The sequence below is a fragment of the Pelodiscus sinensis genome, chromosome 2 (assembly GCF_052426305.1).
Source record: "Pelodiscus sinensis isolate ZL-2025 chromosome 2, ASM5242630v1, whole genome shotgun sequence".
NCBI classification, from domain to species: domain Eukaryota; kingdom Metazoa; phylum Chordata; order Testudines; family Trionychidae; genus Pelodiscus; species Pelodiscus sinensis.
In genome coordinates, this window is record NC_143053.1 from 115070466 (window position 1) to 115093422 (window position 22957).

General features: G+C 46.1%; 1 long non-coding RNA gene across 4 annotated transcripts in view; it reads left to right on the forward strand.

Annotated features, from left to right (window-relative positions):
* The window catches only part of LOC112543992 (uncharacterized), a 61886-nt gene that overhangs the window by 13322 nt on the left and 25607 nt on the right, over nucleotides 1–22957 (forward strand). For 2 of the 4 annotated variants that reach the window (XR_012901661.2, XR_012901657.2), the window contains exons 3-4: nucleotides 2310–2397; nucleotides 19556–19979. This is a non-coding gene — a long non-coding RNA (uncharacterized LOC112543992). The remainder of the gene's footprint in view (nucleotides 1–2309; nucleotides 2398–19555; nucleotides 19980–22957) is intronic. The other 2 variants (XR_012901658.1, XR_012901660.1) reach the window with 1 other exon arrangement.

Sequence of the window (22957 nt, forward strand, 5' to 3'; positions counted from 1 at the left end):
ATCCGCGTAAGTCGGGGACTGCCTGCATACACTCTAAACTCTTGAGCAAGATATGGAGCAGGATAAAATTAAGGTGTAGGCACTATATGTGTATGCATATGGCCTTTTTTTTTTTTTTGACCAATATTTCATCAGAATCTCAGCTTTAACTTTTCATGCCTATGCTGAGGAGGTGATATCAGGAACTCCAATTCATAGGCTGTATGGGCTGACAAAACCCTCTTTTGGGATAACCAACTTGAAGACAGGGAACAGTGATTGGGGGAAGAACAGGCAGCTCATATGGGTAGCCCCTCTCATTGCCACCCAAAGAAGGCCATAGCTACAACATATATTCCCAGAGAGTAATAATCAGTGGTTCAGTGGAAGGGCATATCAAGTGGGGACCCTGGGTCCAGTTCTGTTCAGTAGCTTCATCCGTGATTTAGTTAATGGATTAGAGAGTAAACTTACAAAGTTTGCAGACAATACCAAGTTGAAAAGGGTTGCAAGTAGTAATGGTCTAAAGTACATTGGATGGAATTCAAAAAGGACAAATCTAAATATTCCACTTTGAAAGGAACACTTAAGTTGCACACATGCAGAATGGGAAATGCTAGGAAGGAGTATTGCAGAAACAGATCTAGGGGTGATAGTGAACCACAAGCTAAACATGAGTCAACAGTAGAACACTGTTGCAAAAAAAAGGGGGGGGGAAGGGGGTCAAACATGACTAGGATGTATTAGCAGGTGTTTTGTAAGCACACAAGAAATAATCCTTTCACTCTAGTCCACTCTGATTAGGCCTCAGCTGGAGTGGACCCACATTTCAGGAAAGATGTGGACAAATTGGAGAAAATGCAGAGAAGAGCAACAAAAATGATAAAAGGTCTAGAAACATGATTTATGAAGGAAGAATGAGAAATGACATGATGATAATTGCCAAGTATGTGAAAGGTTGTTACAAAAAGAAGGGATATAAATTGTTCTGGTTAACCTCTGAGGATAGGACAATAAACAAATTATCTTAAATTGCAACAAGGGCAGTTTAGACTGGAAATTAGGAAAAACTTCCTACCTGTCAGTATGGTTAAGCATTGGACTAAATTGCCTAGAGAGATTGTGAAATCTCCATCATTGGAGATGTTTAAGAGCAGATTAGACAAACACCTGGACTCCTGTCTATCGGAATACTGATTGCTCCTCAAACAACTGGGCTTTTTTTTTTCCAGCTCAACCTCATGCAGTCTGTTCTAATATGTGTCAGAGGTGCCCTTTTGACACAAAGTTGTGTGCATGTGGACTGAGGACAGTTTATATTTTTATGAAAGGCACTGGAACCAACTGCCCCCACTCAATACCCCATTTATTCTGAGCACTCATTAACAGAACAAATTATACACTGGCATAAGTGGGTGCAACTTCACTTCCTTGACTTCAATGGAAATTTCACCCACACCTTCCAGGGCTGAATTTGGTCTAGTCTGCTGGATGTAATATGAGTGTAAATTAAAACTAGGCTAAATCATGATATTGCTGGTTATATGGAAAATAACTCTCAAAACGTACAGTGTTGTTTTCATTGAAACACATATACCTCCACAAAATCAAATCTAATGAAAATTAGGATGATTTCCTGATTCTAGTGGAATCAACCCCTTCTCTGGACATTATAAATTATCCCTGAGATGTGTAAAACACTTGTGAGGTACAATTTTTCTGCCTTTTGGAATAAACCAGATTACATCAAATAGAAAGTATTTAAAAAACAAAAACAAACAAAACCAACAGAAACAAGGAAGTAGTTCCATAGACCAAAGAGTTTACAATCTGACACACAAAGAGCCTGGGCCAAATTTCAGACCTGGCTGTCTAATGGTAGATTCACAAATCCATAGCTAGGGCTCTAAATACAAGTATCCTGATTTTCAGAAGTGCTCAGTCCCCACAACTCCTACTGGGAGCTGCTGAGCACTTTGACAATTAGGCCAAGACGCCTGACTCTTTTCACACCAACACCTGTTAAATGGTAACTACATTGGGACTTGTCACCATGAGCCAAACCACCATCTAGAAAACTTCAATGCTTGTTACATAACATATCTCCAGTCTCCTACCTCACTCTTCCTCTATGTTGTTATTTAGTGATTCTGTTGCATAAAATGAGCCACATTCTGTCCTCATTTTCATTGAAACCATCTCTGTAAAATTAATGAGGTTGCAGTAGCGTGAGGCCAGAATTTGGCCCCTAGCAGTGAGCTGGAATTGTATCATAATCTATATTTATATTACTTATGTTTAGCAAGCTCTTGTTTCACTGTGTCTTGCAGAGAGGAATGGAGATGCACTGTGGCGACTTATTAGCTCTTGGGAAGAACCTAGAAGACACAATTGGACGATAGCTCCTCCAGTCAAAAGGTTTGTTCCTGTGGAGTTCTTCAGGGCTCCATTTTGTCCTCTCTCTTGTTCAGTCTCTACGTGTAGCTATTAAGAAGGTTGATGAGGAAGCTCACATACTGACTAGGACAGGAACATGATCTGGGTAGGAAGAGAAAGAAACTCATAGCTGAGTGCCATCAGCTATGAGTTTCTTTCTCTTCCTACCCAGATCATGTTCCTGTCCTAGTCAGTATGTGAGCTTCGGACATAGATGAGGCCAAGAGAGGTGGGATCTGTAGGCTGCAGAAAGCAATCAAAAAATGCGGCAAAAATTCAATCTGTCCCTCTTCCTATGAGAGTGTCTCTGCCATGTGCCACTTATGTTGACAACGTAGGAGTCTGGTTAGGTTCCTGATCATTGTAAGATGGCAGCCAAGGCAGGTTTTTTTTCATTTGTGTCATTCTGGGGGGTTGTGACCATTTCCTTCAAGTCTGGACCCCACCATTGTGAGGTATGCTTTTGTCCCCTCCAGACTGAACTATTGTAATGTGCTCTATTTGATGTAGCACCTTACAGCCATTCAGAAAGTAAGTTAGAGACTCTGTACTTTCTTCAGGTTCTTCCATGACCCTTGTCACCACAGTATCTTAGCACAAACCCACTTGTTCAGTACAGCATCACACTGGAAACAAATTAAATCAGTGCTTTGTGAAATCGCTGCCTGTGGGTTTCTGCAGTGATCTATCAAGCATGGCCAGGAACCTCCCTACTTAAGAGAATGCATCTGTATCCAGGTCATACTGCTGCAGCTGAGTTGCACAGAGCTGGACTGTCCCACCCTGCAAGTGAGAGGGGTGGACTATCGGCAGAGTTTTTCCAGCCATGGTAGAGCAGTATCTGAAATAGTACAAATCTGGTCTTCAGGACACCCTTACCTCAAAATAAGCCACGCAATTTGTACTATGCAAATTGCATCACTTATTTTAAGGTAATTTCAAAACAAAGCCCTATTCCGACAAGTCCCTTAATCCTTGTGGAATGAGGGTTACAGGGATGCCAGAATAGTGTGCCCATTATTTCAAACTATATTTTGAAATAACAGGAGTGTTTAAAGATGCGGAATTGCTATTTTGGGATACTTCCGGTATCCTAAAATAGCTCCACTGTCGAGATGTAGCCTAAGAGAGCAGTTGAGCAGGAAAAGGCTGGTTTGAGGATGACAACAGGGTATTATTTTCATCTGCACTGTTCACTTTGTTAGTTTATTTCTTGTTTTTATACTTTGTGGGGGAGCCGCTTTTATTTATGGTGATTGAAGCTGAGGATTTTCCAAGCAGTCGAGGTAATTTGGATACATTTGCTATTAAAATCACTAGACACAAGATGGGTGAGGTAACATGTTTTAGAGACAAGCTCTCTCACCAAGAGAAATTGGTCCAGGAAGAGATACTGCCTCACTCACCTTGGGTCTCTAATATCCTGGAAATCACACAGCTATAACAATACTGCATATTACAATCACTAGCAAGTACGTGTTTCAGTGCCCTTGACTACTTTGACAATCTCCACTCGTACTTTTAACAAATCATCAAGGAGGTTGGTCTATGGCAGGGACAGGGATTTTTTTTTTTTTTTGGTCAGGGCCAGAAAAATCAGTTGGGAGGCATACACAATCAAAAAACCACATACCTCAATACTTACCTGCTTCTAAGTGAGAAGCAAAACAAAACCAAAAACCCTCGTCACTCACTTGCTTCCAAGGCGGGAAGCAAAAAACTCCATGCCTCTTTGGCACTTAATTCAGCTCTCCCTTGCAGTTGAAGGGGGGCTTCTAGCCAGTGGTACAGAAACTTACCATAGGCTGGATCAAATCCTTTCCCTATGGCATCAGAGAGGCTCTTTGTGGTTTTACATATCTAAACTTAGGCTGTCAAGTGATTAGGAAAATGAATAGTGATTAATCCTGTGATTAATCACACTGCAAAACGATAATAAAATACTGTTTGTTTAAATATTTGTAGATATTTTTACATTTTCAAATATATTGATTTTAGAATACAAAATGTACAGTGCTAATTTTATATTTTTATTACAAACATTTGCACTGTAAAAAACAAAAGGAATTTGTAAGTATTTTTCAATTCACCTCATACAAGTACCGGAGTGCAATCTCTTTGTCATGAAAGATAAACTTACAACTGTAGAATTAGGTACAAAAAATAACTGCATTCAAAAATAAAACAATGTAAAACCTTAGAGCCTACAAGTCCACTCAACAGGAGCATAACCGTGGGTGGGCCTGAGTGGTCTGCAGCCAATCTACTTTGCATCCAGGTACACACAGCAGCCCTCCATGGCTCTACTCATGCCTAGTGCTTGTCCTGCTCTGCCAGTTCACCTGGCAAGCCAGAGGGGGAGCAGGGTCAGAGTGCTGCTAGGGCTTCCCCCAATCCATCCAACACTGCAGCCAGGTAGTGGGATCCGGGCACCAGGCTTTAATTCCTGCCCGCCCTCACTGCCTCTTTCCCAAAGTTGTGGCCCACCCAAGTGGGCCCTTATGGCTATGCCACTGCCACTCAGTCCTACTTCTTCTTCAGCCAATTGCTCAGGCAAGTTTCTTTACATTTGCAGGAAATAATGCTGCCCGCTTCTTGTTTACAATGGCATCAGAAAGTGAGAACAGGCATTCACATGACACTTTTTGTTGCTGGCATTGCAAAATATTTACATACTAGATATGTTAAACATTTGTATGTCTCTTCATGCTTTGGCCACTAGTCCAGAGGATATGCTTCCATGCTGATAACACTTCTTAAAATTGAACTCCTTGGGGGAGAATTGTACATTTTTTACCCACTTTCTGCCATATACTTCATGTTATAGTAGTCTTGGATGATGACCGAGCATATATTGTTCATTTTTAAGAACACTTTCACTGCAGATTTGACGGAACACAAAGAGGCTACCAATGTGAAATTTCTTAAAATAGCTACAGCACTCAACCCGAGGTTTAAGAATTTGAAGTGATTTCCAAAATCTGAGAGGGATGCAGTATGGAGCATGCTTTTCGAAATCTTAAAATAACAACACTTGGACATAGAAACTACAGAACCTGAATCACACAAAAAAAATCAATTGTCTGCTGGTGGCTTTATGACACAGATGAAAAAGAACATGTTTTGGCTCGCTATCGAGCAGAACCAGTCTTTGAAATGGAGACACATCCTCACAAATGGTGGTTGAAGCATGGAAGGACATATGCATCTTTAGCACATCTGGCATGTACATATCTTGCAATGCACGTGGGGAATGCGGACCCCAAAGGGCCGCTTGCTGCCGCTTGCTCCCTTGCCAGGGCCCAGCAGGAGCGCCGCTCAGCTGGGAGCGCTGCAGCGCGCCACGCAGGGAGGGGAAGGGGGCAGGGCTGGCCAGAAGGGGAATGGAAAGCAGAGCTGGGGGGGTTTGGGGGCTGGAGGGGAGGATGGGGGGGCCCAGAGGAAGGGGAGAGGGAAGCAGTGCGGGCGGGGGGGGGGGTGTCCGGGGGGCCGTGGGGCTGGCCGAACCACCACGGAGGGAGGGGAAGGGGGGTGGGGTGCCACACAGGAAGGGGAAGGGGACAGGACTGTCCAGAAGGGGGGTGGGAAGCAGAGCTGGGGGGGGGGATCGGGGACTGTAGGAGAGGATGGGGGGCCCGGAGGAAGGGGGGAGGGAAGCAGTGCTAGCGGGGAGTGACCGGGGGGTCTTGGGGCTGGCCAGCAGGAAGAGGGGGTGGGAAGCAGAGCTGGGAGGGGATCGAGGGCCGTGGGACTGGATGGGAGGAGGAGGGCAGGAAGCAGACCTGGCAAGGGGGGGATATGCAACTGCTTGCTGCCGCTTGCTCCCCCGCCAGGGCCCAGCTGAGCGCTGCTCAGGTGGGCCCGGTGGGACAGGAAGGGGGGTGGGGAAGTGATGTACACAGCCAGGGGGTGGGGCCGTGTACGTCACCGCCCCCCCTTCCTCCTCCTGCCATGGCACTGAGTGGTGCGCCCCTCAGCTGGGCCGCCGCGGGAGAGGGGAAGGGGGGGGTGATGACGTAGACAGCCCTTCCCCCTGGCCATGTACATCCCTACCCCGCCCCTCCTCCCCCGCGGCAGCCCGGCTGAGCGAGAAAGGGGCGGGGCGGGGCAGGGTGGGGCTGTGACGTACACAGCCAGGGGGCGGGACTGTGTACATCACCGCCCCCCTTCCCCTTCCGCTGTGGCACTCAGCTGAGTGCTGCGCCCCTCAGCTGGGCCGCCGGGGGAGCCAGAAGCACAAGGGGCTGTTTGGGCTCCCCCGGGATGGGAGGGGCTGAGAGGAGCGGGGAGGTGATGTACACGGCCCCGGCTCCACCCCCCTCCCTTGCGGCAGCCCAGCTGAGCAGGCAGCACTCAGCCAAGCGCCACGGCGGGAGGGAAGGGGAAGAGGAAGGGGGGGCGGAGAGAGACGGAGGGGAGAGAGAGGCAGGGGGAGGAGGAGAAGGGAAAGGAGAGTGAGAGGCAGGAGGGGGAGAAGAGAAAGAAAGAGACAGAGAGAGAGGCAGGAGGTGGAGTAGAGCTGAGGGGGGGGGAGGCAGTAGGAAGAAAGAGAGAGAGCTCAGGAGAGAAGACCTGAAAATCCCGTCTTATGACGGGCTAATTGGCTAGTAAAAAATAAATGTCAAATGAGCATTGTACACTTTTATTCTGAATTTTGATTGAAATCAATACACTTGAAAATGTAGAAAAACATCCCATAATATTTAAATAAATTTCAATCTGTCTTCTATTGTTTAACAGTGTGATTAAAACACCCCAATTCTTTTTTAGTTAGTTGCATGCAGGCCTGCTGCTGCGGGGTGGGGGAGGAGAGGGGAATTGTCCTAGGGCCCAGTAATTCAAAGGGGCCCGTGGCTGGGTCACTGCTGCTATAGTAGAAGCAGCAGCAGCTGGAGCCCCAGGCCCTTTAAATCCCCATCAGAGCACTGTGCTAGAGCACCAGGCAGTGCTAAGGATCTGGTTGTCCATGGCCCCACCCCTTCTGCCCTCAGCCCTGCCCTTTCTGAGAGCACAGAACTGTCCTCGCTCCCCCCCCCCCCACACACACACCTTGCCCAGGGGCCTGCAGAGGCTCTTAGCTCTGCTGATCACGAGCTAATTGTGATTAATCAACAGCCCTAATCTAAACATACAACATGAATGAGATTCTCCCCTCTTGTACCTCTGCAAACTTATTGACTTTAATAAGGGATGCAAGGCTCTGACTGAGGCCACCTGCACAGAGTATCCACCCCTCATTATATACCATTCTCTTCACCATTGTACATGAGAGCTCAGAGCAAGTGCACCATTCCACTCACAGGCTTCCACTCACTTCCCAACGTGATTCTCTAACAGAAGATTTCATCTGGCTGGGATCCATGTGCTGTCATTCTAATGGCAAGGAGTGCTCTCTATGCCCCTTCCTTGGCCTTACCCCTGACCACAGTAACTGTGTGCCTTTTCCCAGCTCTGCCACTAGTCTACCATGCCCCCGTCGGCTGCCGTGTTGTTCCTCCACTGCCTCATTTGAAAAAGCAATACTCACGTCGCAGGAGGTGTTGTGCAATTCAATATCTGTACATTCATTAAGGTTTGTAACTCATTCAACAATCTTCAGATGAAAGGTGCACTAGAAATATAAATGATTAGTACTATCATTGTTATAAGCTTGGGAGTGGGCAGATTCAACTTGCCTCAACGGGCTCTTCAGTCTCATTCACACAAAAGAGCATCCTGACTTGTGCTGAAGCAACCCTACCAACACTGGCTGTTCTGAACGAAGGAAGTCACACCTCCGTGTGTGATGGGCTCGCTATGTCTTCTGCTCAGCACCAAATGTGCATTGACAAAATATTAGAAAGAGCTTGGTTGGCCCGCTGAGTAAAAAGGTTTTCTAAGTCCACACAAGCAATATAACCCCCACTCCAGTGTGGACGCAATTGTACTGGGACAGTTTATTCTTCACAGCCTCGCCACTATCTTTGTCTCTAATGATGGGTGCATCAGATGTGATGTGGGTAGCTCATCTGGGGGAACTTGGGACTCAAGGGCTGTGTCTAGACTGGCAAGTTTTTCCGCAAAAGCAACTGCTTTTGCGGAAAAACTTGCCAGCTGTCTACACTGACCACTTGAATTTCCGCAAGAACACTGACTTCCTACTGTCTGAAATCAGTGCTTCTTGCGGAAATACTATGCTGCTCCCGTTCGGGCAAAAGTCGTTTTGCGCAAAGCTTTTGCGCAAAAGGGTCAGTGTAGACAGCTCAGATTTGTTTTGCGCAAAAAAGCCCCGATCGTGAAAATGGCGATTGGGGCTTTTTTGCGGAAAAGCACATCTAGATTGGCACGGACGCTTTTCCGCAAAAAGTGCTTTTGCGGAAAAGCGTCCGTGCCAAACTAGACACTCTTTTCCGCAAATGCTTTTAACGGAAAACTTTTCCATTAAAAGCATTTGCAGAAAATCATGCCAGTCTAGATGTAGCCAAGGCATCTAGTCTGAGACTGACCCTGACCCTGACCCTCCCCATCAACATCAGAGAACTCGGGGTGGTGCGCCTGGCATGCCAAGCCTTCTGGACACACCTCACAGTGCACTGTGCATCAGTCACAACGAACAATAAAACAGCAATGCTTATATCAAAAAATGGAGGTGCATGCTCCTTTCCCCTGTGCCAAGAAACCCTCGTGCTGTGGAATTTCTATGTAGAACATTCTATAGACCTGCAAGCCTCGTACCTCCCCAGGGTACAGAATGAGCTGGCGGACCACCTCAGCAAGTCATTTCATGGCTACAAGTGATCCCTTCACCCAGATGTCACAAATTCAGTCTTGTAGACCAGTTCACCATGTGACACAACTGGAAGTGCCAGCAGTTCTGCTTCTTCCACAACCATAGATCAGCCTCCTGCACAGAAGCATTTCTCCTCCCATGGGGAGGTCATCTTATATATGCCTGCCCACCCATACCATTCATTCGTGGAATGAGCACAGGTCATATTAATAGCACCAGCCTGGCTCTGTCAACATTGGTGCACATCCCTTCTGGACATGTCAGGGGAGGCCTAGTCACCTAACCATTCTTCCCAGACCTTCTGATCCAAGACCATGATTGTCTCTGACACCCGAACCTCAAGTCACTGTACCTCACAGAATGGAAGCTCTTTGACTGAACATGATGGAGCTCATATGCTCAGAATGAGGCAGGCACATTCTCCTAGGCCAGGCATGTCCAAAGTCCGGCCCGCGGGCCAAATGCGGCCCGCGGTCGGATTTAATATGGCCCCCCACTTCTCCTGGCTCCCCGGTGCTTTTTCTAACTGGCGCGCTCAGCGCGCCGCTTCGGGCCGCCGCCGCCGCCGCTGCCACGGTCCCAAACCCTGCCCCTGCACTCCGCTTTGGGGCTGAGAGTGCAGGGACAGCCCCCGCTTCCTCCCCCTCTCCTGGCTCCCCGGCACTCCTCTGACTGACGCCGCTTCCGGCCGCTCTGCCGCCGTCCATGGCGGCCGCTGCGGTCCTAAAGTCCACCATGTAGGGCACGTCCACAGCCCTGCTCCCCCGCTTGGCTACGGGTTCGCCCTGCCCCCGGGCCGCCGTGAGGCCAGTGTGCCCTGCGCTCTCCACCCGCCTCTGACCCTGCAAGCCCTCTACCTTGGGGCTGAGAGTGCAGGGACGGACTCCGCAGCTGCTGAGATCAGGGACGGACTCCGCAGCTGCTCAAGCTCAGTATCTGCGATTGGCCCTGCGCACTGTCAGCTTCCTGGCGGGCTCAGGCACGTGGAGCTCATCATTAGAGACTTCGCCACAAACAGCCACAAAGGCAAGAGAATTCTTGTTGGGCAGTGTATTAGTGCAGTGTATTACTTGGGCAGTGTATTAAACCTCTGGCACTGCGCTCACATGATCCCTTCCCCTTCTGGTCAATTTTAAAAAATGGCGACTGTAAATAAGAGAAGGAAAGTTGACAGTGAGGGCCGCCGCTTCCAGGACAGGTGGAAAGTGGAATATTTCTTCACTGAAATAGAGAATCACTGTGTTTGTCTGATATGCCAAGAGACTGTGGCTGTTTATAAGGAATTTAATGTCAAGAGACACTACCAGTCGAGACATAGCACATACGATAAGCTTACAGGGCACGACCGCAGTGAAAAGTTGAAGCAACTTGAAGCTGTTTTAATGTCACAACAGAAATTTTTCATAAGAGCCCGTGAGTCAAATGAAAATGCCACAAGGGCGAGCTATGAGGTGGCAACGTTAATTGCTAAAAATTGCAAATCTTTTGCTGAGGGTGACTTTATCAAAGAATGCGTTATGAAAATGGTTGAGAATATCTGTCCCGAGAAGAAGCAAGAGTTTGCCAACATTTGCCTGGCTCGTAACACTGTAGCACGGAGAATTGAGGAGATTTCATCAGATATTAAGAGACAGTTGACATCGAAAGGAGTGGATTTTGACTTCTTTTCAATAGCCTGTGATGAAAGCACGGACCTATCTGACACAGCTCAGTTGCTGATTTTTATGAGAGGGGTGGACGATGAAATGAATGTGACTGAAGAGCTACTTGACCTCCAGAGCCTTACGGACCAAACAAGAGGAAAAGATTTATTTGTTTCTGTTAGTTCCGCCATAGATGACATGAAACTGCCTTGGAACAAAGTTACTGGGATTATTACTGATGGGGCACCTGCCATGGTTGGTGAACGAAGTGGATTATCAACCCTAATCTGTAACAAGGTGATCGAAGAAGGAGGCAAAGCTATTAAACTCCATTGTATCATTCATCAGCAAGTTCTCTGTGCTAAACATCTCAAATATGATCATGTTATGAAACCGGTGCTAAAGACTATTAATTTTATTCGCTCTAAAGCCCTGTGCCACCGCCAGTTTAAACAGTTTCTACTGGACATCCAGGCTGAATACGAAGATGTTTTATATCACAACGATGTAAGATGGCTCAGTCGGGGGTCTGCACTGCAGCGTTTCTACTCTCTCAGAAAGGAAATCGGAGAATTCTTGGAAACAAAGGGACAACCAATGCGAGAACTATCTGATCCTATTTGGCTGGCTGATTTGGGGTTTCTAGTTGACATAACAAAGCATCTGAATGTACTGAACACGAGTCTTCAGGGGAAAGATGCAGCGGTGAACCAGCTTTATTCACACCTCAAAGCCTTTGGGACAAAGCTGCAACTTTTCATAAGGCAGTTGTCACAAACACAGCCCAATACCATACATTTTTCAGCGTTGCAGGAAATAATGAACAGTTTTCCACAGGACAATATCAGTGCGCAAACGAGCAGGTATGCAGCAGACATTGCATCTCTGGCTGGGGAGTTTAAACGGCGCTTTCAGGACTTTGCAGCTATTGAAAAGGAGATCAGCCTTTTCTCCTCTCCATTCTCTGTTGACCCCGATGATGCTCCAGATCAGCTGCAGCTCGAGCTCATTGAGCTGCATTGTGACAGCGAGTTACGCAGTCGTCACCAACAGCTCTCTCTTGTGAACTTTTACCGCCAACTGGATAAGAGCCGGTTTCAAGAGATTCGAACATTGGCTAAGAAAATGCTGAGCTTGTTTGGCTCAACATATATGTGTGAGAAGACATTCTCTGCTATGAACTGTAACAAGAACCGCGTGAGGACAAGACTAAGTGACTCTCATCTGCGTGACATTTTGCGCATCAAAACCACTGCCTTTGAACCAGACCTAGCCTATGTACTGCAGTCCAGATCTCAGTTTCACCCTTCACATTAGTGTAGGCAAGTTTTTTTTTCAATTGAGATGAATACATTGTAAAATCTCAGTTAATGTCAGTTGGTCTAAATCAGTTATAAATATATTTGGACACAACATGTATAGTTGGTGTTATGTCGTTTGCCGTTTGCAATAAACTTTGCATAAAATAGTTAATTTGCATTTAATTTTAATGGTTCAAAGAATGTCAGGCAAAATGGTCGGCCCTCACGCATGTTTACTTCATCAAATCTGGCCCTCTTTGAAAAAAGTTTGGACACCCCTGTCCTAGGCAGTAGGAAACCCTCAACAACAAGAGCCACCTACCTAGCTAAGTGGAAGACATTTTAAATCTGGTCGGTGCAACACATTTCCCTGACACTCACCTCAGTGCTGCTTATATTGGATTACCTCATTCATGTAAAGCAGCAAGGGCTGTCAGTCTCGTCAATACAGGGTCATTTAGCTACTATATCGGCAATTCACCCAGGCACACAGGGCTGCTCAGTGTTTGCAAAACCCATGGTCAGCCAATTCTTAAATGACTTTACCCTCATGTCTGCCAACCTGACCCTGCTTACAACCTCAATCTAGTCCTGTCTAGGCTAATGGGACTGATATGTGAACACTGGCTACATGTTCCCTGCTCTAGCTCTTTTACTAACTGTCATTCCTGCTCGCAATAACATCTGAGCTCAGGGCCCTAACATGGGAGCCTCCCTATATAATATTTTCTATAAAGAAAAGGTACAGCGCCAGCCCCACCCTTCTTTCCTCCCAAAGGTGATGTCGCAGTTCCATACTGACCAGGACATTTTCTGCCCAGTATCCCATCCCAAGCTGCCCTCAAGAAGCTGGGAACAGAGACTGCATTCCCTAGATGTTTGCAGAGTGCTGGCCTTTTATAGTGAAAGAACGAAACCAGACAGAAGGTCGATCCAGCTATTTGTGGCCGTGAAGAACAGAAAAAAAGGCCAGCCTGTTTCATCCCTGTGTGGCTTATCCTGGACAGTGTCCAGCATTTGGAATGCTGCAAGGTTGCAGGAGTGCTTGAGCCCTCACTCACTGCACACTCCACCAGAACGCAGGCCTCATCTATAGCATTCGTGGCTCAGATCTTTACTCAGGAAATATGTAGAATGGTGACTAGTCCTCCAGCCACGCTTTTGCTGTGCACTAAGCAATCGCCCATCAGGCTTGAGATGATACAGCATTTGAACAAGCAGTGCTCCAGTCAGTGCAAGACTCTGACCTCATCACTTGAACTTTGGCTTGTGATCACCTGACTGTAGTGTTCACCAACAAACACTCATAGAAGAAAAAACAGTTACTTGTCTTTTTGTAATGCTTGTTCTCTGAGATGTGTTGTTCATGTCCATTCCAATACCTACCCTCTGACCCCCCAGCAGAGTAACTGGTAAGAAGGCCCTGAGGAGAGGGAGGGTCAGCAGGGCTCTATATTGGGTGTCACGAAGGCGTGACACCAAGGGAGGGCCCCCAGACCATCCTTATGGATAGCTACTAGGGAAAAATCTTCTGGCATGTGCACATACCTTATTGGAATGCTCATGAACAACACACCTTGAAAAACAAGTTACAAGAAGGTGAATAATCATTTTTTCCCTTGTACACCAGTGGATAATATGGCCTTCTCATTCTTATTTACTCATGCATTTCAAGGACATGAGATGAAAATTAGTGGTGATAAATCACAGCAGGCTTCCAGGGTCAGATATGAACATATTCGTCAATGTGGGCTAGTCTGAGGCTAAGCTTATTGGGTAATCAAGTCGAGTACTCAACTACTTGCTTCCTTTTGTATAAGGCAGCAGCCCTGAGGTGGTTCACAGGGGTCCCAGTGGGGAGTTAGGCCCCTCAGCGAACAGGGGCTGCTGCCACGAAGCAGCCCCTGTTCTTAGTGGCCTGGGCTGGCCATGGGCCGGGGCTGTTCCGGCATCAGCCCTTGTCCGCGGCCAGCACAAGCCGCCAAGAACAGGGGCTACTGGACCCAATGCAAGCCAGGACTGAGCAATCCCAACTTGCGCCAGTCTGGGACAGCTGCACCTCTGCATTTTAAATGTAGTAAGAGCTACTACATTTAAAATGCAGAGCATCAGCGCAGGTGGCTCCCAAAGCCAGCACAAGCCGGAGCTGAGCAGTCCTGGCTCGTGCCGGCTCAGAACCGCTGGGGCTCTGCATTTTAAATGTAGTAAGAGCCTGGTGGCTCTTTAACATCTTTAATGTGGACTTGGTGTTCTGGTACTTACTACTCTGATAGACCATAATTGTTTAACAATTTACTGTCACCTCTTAAGTATAAAGAGAACTTGGTCGAAATCTTTCTTCTTTCCTTGAGTAATGCCCCCAGTCAAGAGGTACTGGGTTTTGTCTGGGTCAGAGCCTGGCTTTTTAATTTTTGCCAGTTCCCACAAACCACAGTTAAATGAAAGAAATGTCTAGAGCTTTGCAATGGTATCTCAATTGTTGCTCTAAATAACAATTCTGTTCCTTGTCAGAAACTTGAGATAAGAGAGTTCTGTTTGTTCATTTGCTTATTAGGACACTTACGTTAGAAAAAGAAGTGTAATGATAAAATAGAGAGCATGAATTGTGCCCATGTTTATACTGAAACTTTGTGCTCTTGGTTACAGATTTCACATGCATTGGTTCTGTCAGCAATAGCGTAACCATGACTTAGGTCCTCTAAGAAAGGAAAGAGCAGAGATGCTTAAGCGTGACTCCATCTGCCCCTGCTAGGATCTGCAAAAGTGTAATCACTTCATGGTCACTGGGATCAAAGGCAGCCGACAGCTCTCAGGGCCTGTGGAAATCAGAGGCATTTGCTCTTCAGGAAGGCTACATCCCTTTGGGATTTGCTCTGATGACACTAAGGTCTCGGTCTCCCCATATCATTAAGCAACCTTCAGAAAAACACTTTTTTTTTTTTTTTAAAACAGAAACAGAGCAAGGTTGTCCTCGATGTGTTACATAGAACTAAGGAAAATTTCCAATGTTAAAATGAAGTAAGAAAGTGCATGCCAAGCTCCCAATGAGTGCACTGTACCACAACACTGCTGTTTATTTCTTGGGAAGGCACAGGGAGGTGATTAGGAAGACTGAAGTTGTACATGATCCGTTTGTATATTTGTGTAGGGTTGGTTTTTTAAAGGAAAAGAAGGTGCACAAGCCTGGTCTAAACTAAGGGTAGATTTGTACAAGCTATCCTGAGTGAGGGACAGTACATACTTGTATTGTCTTAGGAGTAGCCGAGAGTGCAGATTGAGAGTCACACATCCTTGGGAGCTCTGTGTTCATCAGATGGGGTGCTAACTCAGTGAAGGCAAGGAGACAAGGCTCTGTCTACCTGTCCATTAAAAGCTCTATGTAAGCAGCTTCCCTTCAAACAGAACAGAGGGCACCTTTCATCTCATTGGGGGAAGATGACCTAGCCCTGAAGCCCTGAAAATTTTAATGAAATGTCTCCCCCTTGTTCTAGCATCAGCACATCCCAACAGGTGCTAGCACTGATGTGAGCACTAGTGTAGATGGGTTTTTAGCCCTGGTGTGAGGTAACTGTGCTCTGAGCAGGATTCCACAGTGCTGTGGTACAAGCACTGCCTGCACTAGCACCCTCACCATTACTAATGTCACTGGGACTGCCTGGTGCTCAAGCAACAATGGGACATTTCCCTGAAATCCAGAGCACAGACCCTTCCATACAACCTAATTTTCAGTGAATCTGTGGGCTTGTTCTTGCATGCATGCAAGTGCTTCTCTGCATGACTCCTCTTCTGTCAGAGACTTGTGTAATGCACTTGGCTAGATCAGAAGTCTGTCTGATTTGTACAAATTAAAGATTTGTATGAGGAGATTCAGTAGTGCATGCACAAAAGATCACCTACAGACTTGCAGAAAATTAGACCAACAGCATCACTGTCACATCTATATTCTTAACTACTGTTAGTTGCACCCTGTTGTTCAGTGACTTGGAGAAGGTTTGCTTCATGTCTTTTACCAACTGAAAGATAATCTGCTTCACTGCAGGGATTTTTTGCTTGCATCCCCTTTCCTCCCCAAGTACATCCTCCTGTAAAAGCCAGTGCTCATGTTTCACTGACAAGAAGATTAAAACCAAAATGGATCTTCTTCTTTCTGTTGGGAATAGCCCTTTGAGAAGCTTGTTCCAACATGAACTACAGGGTTTTTGCACAGGCAAACATTTTTCTATCTGGCATGCAGAACTTATTCAAGAGGTGTGGCTTCTGCTGGGTAATATCGGCATCAGTGAGTCATACCTAGTTAGTACCGATGCGGTGCCCTACCCCAAGGAGTGTCTGTTTTTTTCTCCTCCCTGTCTCTCTTCTCAGACATTAATTGTTTTTAGTTAAGGTGCTTTGATAAATCCCTGGAACTCATCAGTGTTGTAACAGTTAGATATTCACCCATTGGAACAGCAGGGGCTTCACAACTGTGACAGTTATTCCTAGATCATAGGCCATCGCTGTGTTTGAAAGCTGTTTGTTTCAAGTTCATAGACATGCTGCACAAGAGTGATAATTCATTCTCAAATGCCAGCTTCAAGTCAGCATGGTTTTTTACAGCATTAGCTCTGCTTTAATTAGGGTTGGGGTGTGTCTTTTCACATTGATAAACATCACAACACTTAGGAACAAAGTTTGAAACAGTCATCCTGCCACACCTTGCATGCAGGGTCTTCTCTGTAGGACATTCAGTACATTTCAGTGCATGAGTTTCCTGAAGCACCATCACACCAAGAACAATTAGATGCTCTCCCCACGCGCACACACACATAACCTATTGAAAGCAATTCCAAAATGAGGAGGGGTGGATTCTGAACAGAGGTGTTCCCAAGCCATTTGAGAAGGCAAGAGGGAGAACTGGATGTGGCAACACTTTATTTATTCTAAGTGTGACAGGAGGGAACACCCTTAACAAAATTATTGATACCATTTGTAGATTACTTGATAAGTAAAATAATTGTACTTTGTAAGGCAGGGGAGGGCAATAATTTTCACAGGGGGCCACTTCATGTATTTTGCTATGTGGTTATGTGCCAGCTCCACCCCCCCAAAAGGGGCAGAGCCTGGGATGGAAGGGGTGTGGCGGAGGACTAGCCTCCCCCTGGAGTTGTCTGGGGCCAGAGGCTTTGAATTAAAAACACAGAAATGGGCTTGTCACTCCCAGCCCTGTCGCTACATCACTGCCTGGCAGCCAGCTGGTATTGCTGTGGCTATTTAAATGGCTCGCAGCTCTGGCCCTTTCCAGGGGAGTGCCACACTGTGAGCCATGAGCCTTTTCAATAGGATCCTGCTACCTGAGCTACTGCCTGGAATTTCAGTGCACGGGCAGCAGGATATAAATAAAAAGCAACCAGATGCAATCCGGGGGTCGGCTCAAAGTGTTAGGCGGGCCAGATCTGACCCCCCCCCCCCCAGCTGCATCTTGCCCAGCCCTGTTGTAAGGACTTGTCTACACAGGAGGGGAGCATATTTCACACTAACTTTAGTTGCATTAAAATGACCTGCATCCACACAATGCAGTTCTCATTAATGCATTACTGGCAAGGTAGTAACTTTTAAAAGTGGACTATAAATGTTGCATTAATTGCAAATTAACGTGCTTATAGAGACATGTCTCCTTCACACTAGCCTGGCACAACACTGGGACTGGTGAGTCTGTTTACCTGTTTGTTCTACTTTTGTGGTCAGCTGGACCAGATGCCATCTCCCCATTCAAATGTTAACATAAGACCAGCTTTATACCTTTGCTGTTGCACACTACTGGAACTGCAGATCTCAGAATAATTCCACTGTTATTTTAGTGGTGTTATACAATGTCTCATGGTGATGCCTGCTGCCTTGCAGAGGTCTTGGATCCCCATACCTTCCACAGAGGGGCAAAGTGCAGGCAGCCCTTACCAAAACAAAAAAAAGCAAAACCCTACTCCAATAAAGAGATTCATGAAGTCTCATTACTACTGGGGGCCTGTTCACCAAAAGCAAGGGGCTCAAGAGAGCTTGTGAGAAAGACAATGACAGTGCTCCTGCTACCAGTACCTACTAGGAGAAGCCAGACTGAAATCCTGGCTCAATTGAAGTCCCTGGCAAAACTCCTGTGGAGTTCAGTGGGACCTAAATTTGACCTCAGGATATTTGTTTAGGAGACTAACATTTAACGAGGACCAATATATGATAGAGTCAGCATAAAAGTTCAAGATAATTGTGATGTTTGGGGATCACCCGGGCCAGTAAGGGGTGCTGTCATCACCTGCCTTGTAACCATGCTATGCTGTTATGGCTCAGAGCTCTGACACCAGTTGCCAGCCTTAAAGCATAAAGGCCATACCCAGGCTTCCACCAGCCTACTTACTCTTTTCAGTGAGATCCCAAGAGTCTGTCTGGTCCCATGCTTCCCCAATTTCTGAACTATCAGATACTTGGTGTCTTCTCCTCTGGTTCATGAAATCTGCCCCTCGGTATCAGATCAGTTTTGCATACACACTCTCCACAGTCTGCACAACAGAGTCCTGCTCGGGGTAAAACAAACAAAAGGTGCGGTAGGAGAAAAAAAATCAAAGATAAAATATTAAGGAAAAAGGAAACTGATACAAGTTACGCAGAAAGAACCATAAAGACAGAATTTCAGGCTTTAAACGTCTATGTTAGTGAAAATGCCCTTCTCTAATACAAGTTACCATCTGCCACTGAACAGAGTATGGCCTCTGACCTAGAGGCAGAGCCGGCCCATCCATAGAATCATTTAGAGCGGCCACCACGGGCCCCTCAACTGGACAGGAACATTCCCCTATATAGATGTTAGTCAGCAGGGCCCCTGAGGGATCACCCCCCCCCCCTCCCCCGAACATGCACAGTCACTGTAGCTGTGGGAAGTGAAGCAACACAGCATCCCGCTCTGCCCCACCATCTTCCAGCCAGGTTGCTCCTCTTCACTGTGGCAGGAAGCTGAGTACCCCAACCCCAGCCTGCTCCACTCCCCTAAATGACATGGGCTCAAGGGAGTGGAGCGCAGTGGGCTGGGAGATGGCGGCAGAGTGGAGCAGGTTGTGAGTCGCTCTGCTTTCCACAGCTTCTGCCGCCACAGTGAGTGCAGTGGCCCAACACCTGTTGCTGCCGCCGTCCCACGCCAGGCCCCAGGGTAATCCCTTGGGTCGCATAGCTTGGGGGAGGGGATTTTGAGGAAGGGGTGCAGTGGGGGCAGAAGGAGGTGGGGTCTGGGTTGGAGGGATGCCCAAGACCTATACCACTCTAGGGATGGCTCTGCCTAGAGGCTATGTATGTTTCATAGACTGCACCCTGCTTAGATGCTAACCCTCACTCAGTTTCTGAACAGCCATCAACTTCAAGCCTTCTTCCTTTTAACAAAGTTTGCAGCTTTTTCTCCTTTCTTTCAGGCTGGGTAATCCATGTTTTCATGTGAACAGCTATAGAAAGTTCTCCCCCCCCCCCGCCTCCACTTGCTTGACTGCTTCCTCCACTGCATCATGGAAGTCCATGAAGAATAGAAAGGAGGCTAATAACAAGCAATCTTCGGAAGGGCCAAGGAGCCCGAGGAAGAAATGAAAGAAGAAAATGTAGGCACAGAGGAGTCACGTAGGGTGCTGGAGGCGAGGACAGAATATTTGGAAGAGCTCAATGTGGAAGGCGAGGGAAATCCAGTGAAGGGATTCATAAGCTGAAGCGAATGAATATGATCAAAGAGCAGAAAAGGAAGATGATTTGAGTAGAATCAATCTGGATAAACCGGAGCAAGGCTGAGATTAGATATGAGGAGGCTGAGAAGAAAAGAATTATTTCCCCCTGCAGCTGTAAATCCAGGTAGTTTCCATTTATTTTCACTAGTAGTGTTGCAGTAATGTCTACGAACCCCAGTCATGGGCCAAAACTCCATGGTGCTAGGCACTGAACACATAGGCTATGTCTACACTCGCGGCTTCTTGCGTGAGTAATATGCACAATGCCCTTCTTCCTGAAAAGAAATAGGTGTAACGGCATTGTGCAAGAGGGTTTTTCTTGTGCAAGAAGGGGCAGTATAGATGCTCCTTCTTGCGCAAGAGCCTCTTCTAAAAAAAAAAATGGTGGCTCATTAGGTATGCAAATGAGGCTCGGCAATATTCCATGCTTAGCCTCATTTGCATATTACTCGCGCAAGAAGCCGCAAGTGTAGACATAGCCCTAAAGTTTAAAATGGGTTTCTGTTTTATAAAAGATCAGAGGAGAAAGATATACAAAAGATCAGAAAGATCAAAAAGATCAGAGGAGAAAGTAACCCAGATAGTTACTCTCTTGTTTCTGAATAGAAAGGACCAGACACTGTCTCTGAGAGATTAGTGCAACACCCATCACTTTACATGAAAGTAACACTTACTGAGAGAGCATCTTGAACCTGTATTAATTAGGGTTAGAATTTAAACTCAAGAGTAGGTAGGATGCAGTGTGAGGCTGAGCCATGAGTTATCACTCTGAGAAGGCAATCTGCAATAGAATTCATACGTCAGTAGCTACATAATTTACATTTCTGCCTTTCAAATATGAGTATTTATTTGGTAAAGTTGTTCCATCAGGCCCATTATTATTTGTATTACAGTAGCACAGTTAAGCAGGTTACCTACTTCATGAGCACCTCTTCATGGGCAAGCATGGCTGTACAACACCTGTTTCTATTCCCCTTTTTCCAGGCTACTCAAACTCCACCTACTCCATATCATTTTAAAAAACATTCCTCTTCTGTGGGGGGGCTCCAATTGTTTAGTTTCTACAGGCATTACTGCCTCACACCCACTGAGCAGACCAGTGGTTCTACAACTCACAATCATTCTCTCTCCTTGAGTCCGGAGTCCTCTCCTTCACTCTCACTTTCTAAGAACCAGAAGATAATCCCTCTCACTCCTAGCCCTCCTCCCCAGAGCTGGGTTATAATGCAAACTCAAATTGCCATCACTTAGATCTACTTACCATGGAGTCCACACCACACTGGGCCAACTCCCCTTACTCTTCTCATTCTGGTGGAATATTGGAGTCAACAAGAGAGCAATCAGATGTTGATTTATCATGTCCATGCTAGAGCACTGAGTTGATCCCTGCTGGATTGATTACTACCTTGTCGATCCAGCCCATATGGAAGACAAGCCCTAGGTGGCCCCCTTTGTTAATGGACTGTGTTGCACTTCTAAGAGGGTCAAGTCTCAAACTCTAATAATTATAAACCACAAGTTAAAAATGAGTTTTGGGGCCTCAGTTTCTTGGAGACATTAGTTAGGTTACGTCTATACTGCAGCACTATTTTGGGATAAAACAGGTATCCCGAAATAGCTATTTCGTGTCTTTTGAGTGCACCCATTATTTTGAAATATAACAGGCTCACTATTCCAACGTCTCTGTAAACCTCATTCCACAAGGACTAAGGGATGTTTCAGAATAGCGATTTATTTCAAAATAAGTGCTGTGTAGATAATGCCAAATTTCAAATTTCAAAACTGACTCGAAATAAGCTATGCAATTTGCATAGCTCAAATTGCATAGATTATTGTGAGCTTCAGGTGCAGTGTAAATGCACCTTTAGAGTCACCAATCATAACACAATTTAGCACAATAGGCAGCCTCTGCTATTGTTAAACCCTGTGACTGATATTACCTGTTGAATCAGAATATGGCTAAAGTGGTTACAGTGCTTGTGATGGAGAGGAGGTAGTCTTTGCCACAATTAACATTCAGTACCTGGACAGTGAGAAAAACAGAAGCTATCCAAGAGGAACTGGGAAACTAAGGGCTAGATCCTCACAAAGAGATTTCATTGCACAGTTACAGGTGTGATTAAATAACTGTGTCAGGAGCAAAAGTCATATCCATGGTCTCATTTTGGATTAAATCAATAGCCTAACCTACACATCTCCCAGCCTAGGTAGATACAGTCCAGGACTGTTCAGCAATTCTGGGTAACTAGCACCAAGAATTTGCATCAGAAAACACTAAATAAAATCACAATGTAACATGAAAAAAACTATTAATTATTACTCAGTTTTAAAGGAAAAATCATAGCAATGGAGCAAAACTTATCACACTTCCTAAATCAAGTAAAACTATGTTGACATCTAGCTACATCAGGAATTACACAAGGAACTAACTTAAGATTACATTCATATAAATTAATGCATTTAAGCAGAAAATTCATTAATGTGTGTTGCTGCGGTCTCTTAACGTGCACCCATGGTGCTAGCTTTTAAATATAATTCTCAAAAATGTATTACTTGCAAACCATGTCCTTTCATCTCGCTGCAGGTAATGAACACAGGACCTGCAGGAAATGTGAGCAAGGGGGTTTCAGGTGTCTGACATGGGCTGCTTTATACTGAGGGCAATATAATGGTTGTCTCTGCATGACCATGTGCAAGGAGATTTCTTCCCCTCCCCTCCCAATGTTGTTTGCATGTACGTTGCAGCTGGCCAGGATTAGAAGGGGAAAGGAAGAAGGCTGCTTGCATAAAACTAGATCCTCCAGAAGTGCTTGCCAAGGAGGAGGGATGAGATGCAAGTGTGGCCAGGGAGGTAGCCAGAAATCCTGCTGGTGTTTCTACTGCAGTACGGAGCCTCTGCATTCCCAGTTGCAGAGCAAAGCATTAAAGACACAGCCCAGTCCATATTGTTTGGCAGTTGTGCAATGGTAGGCAGAAACTGTCACTGTTCAGCTTCTAAATGAGGTGTGGACACTTCATTGACTGAGCACAGTAATTCTCAGGTGTATCTGGGAGGGGAGGATTTGTTCACTTCGGAGCTCTGGTGTGAGGATTGCACAGATA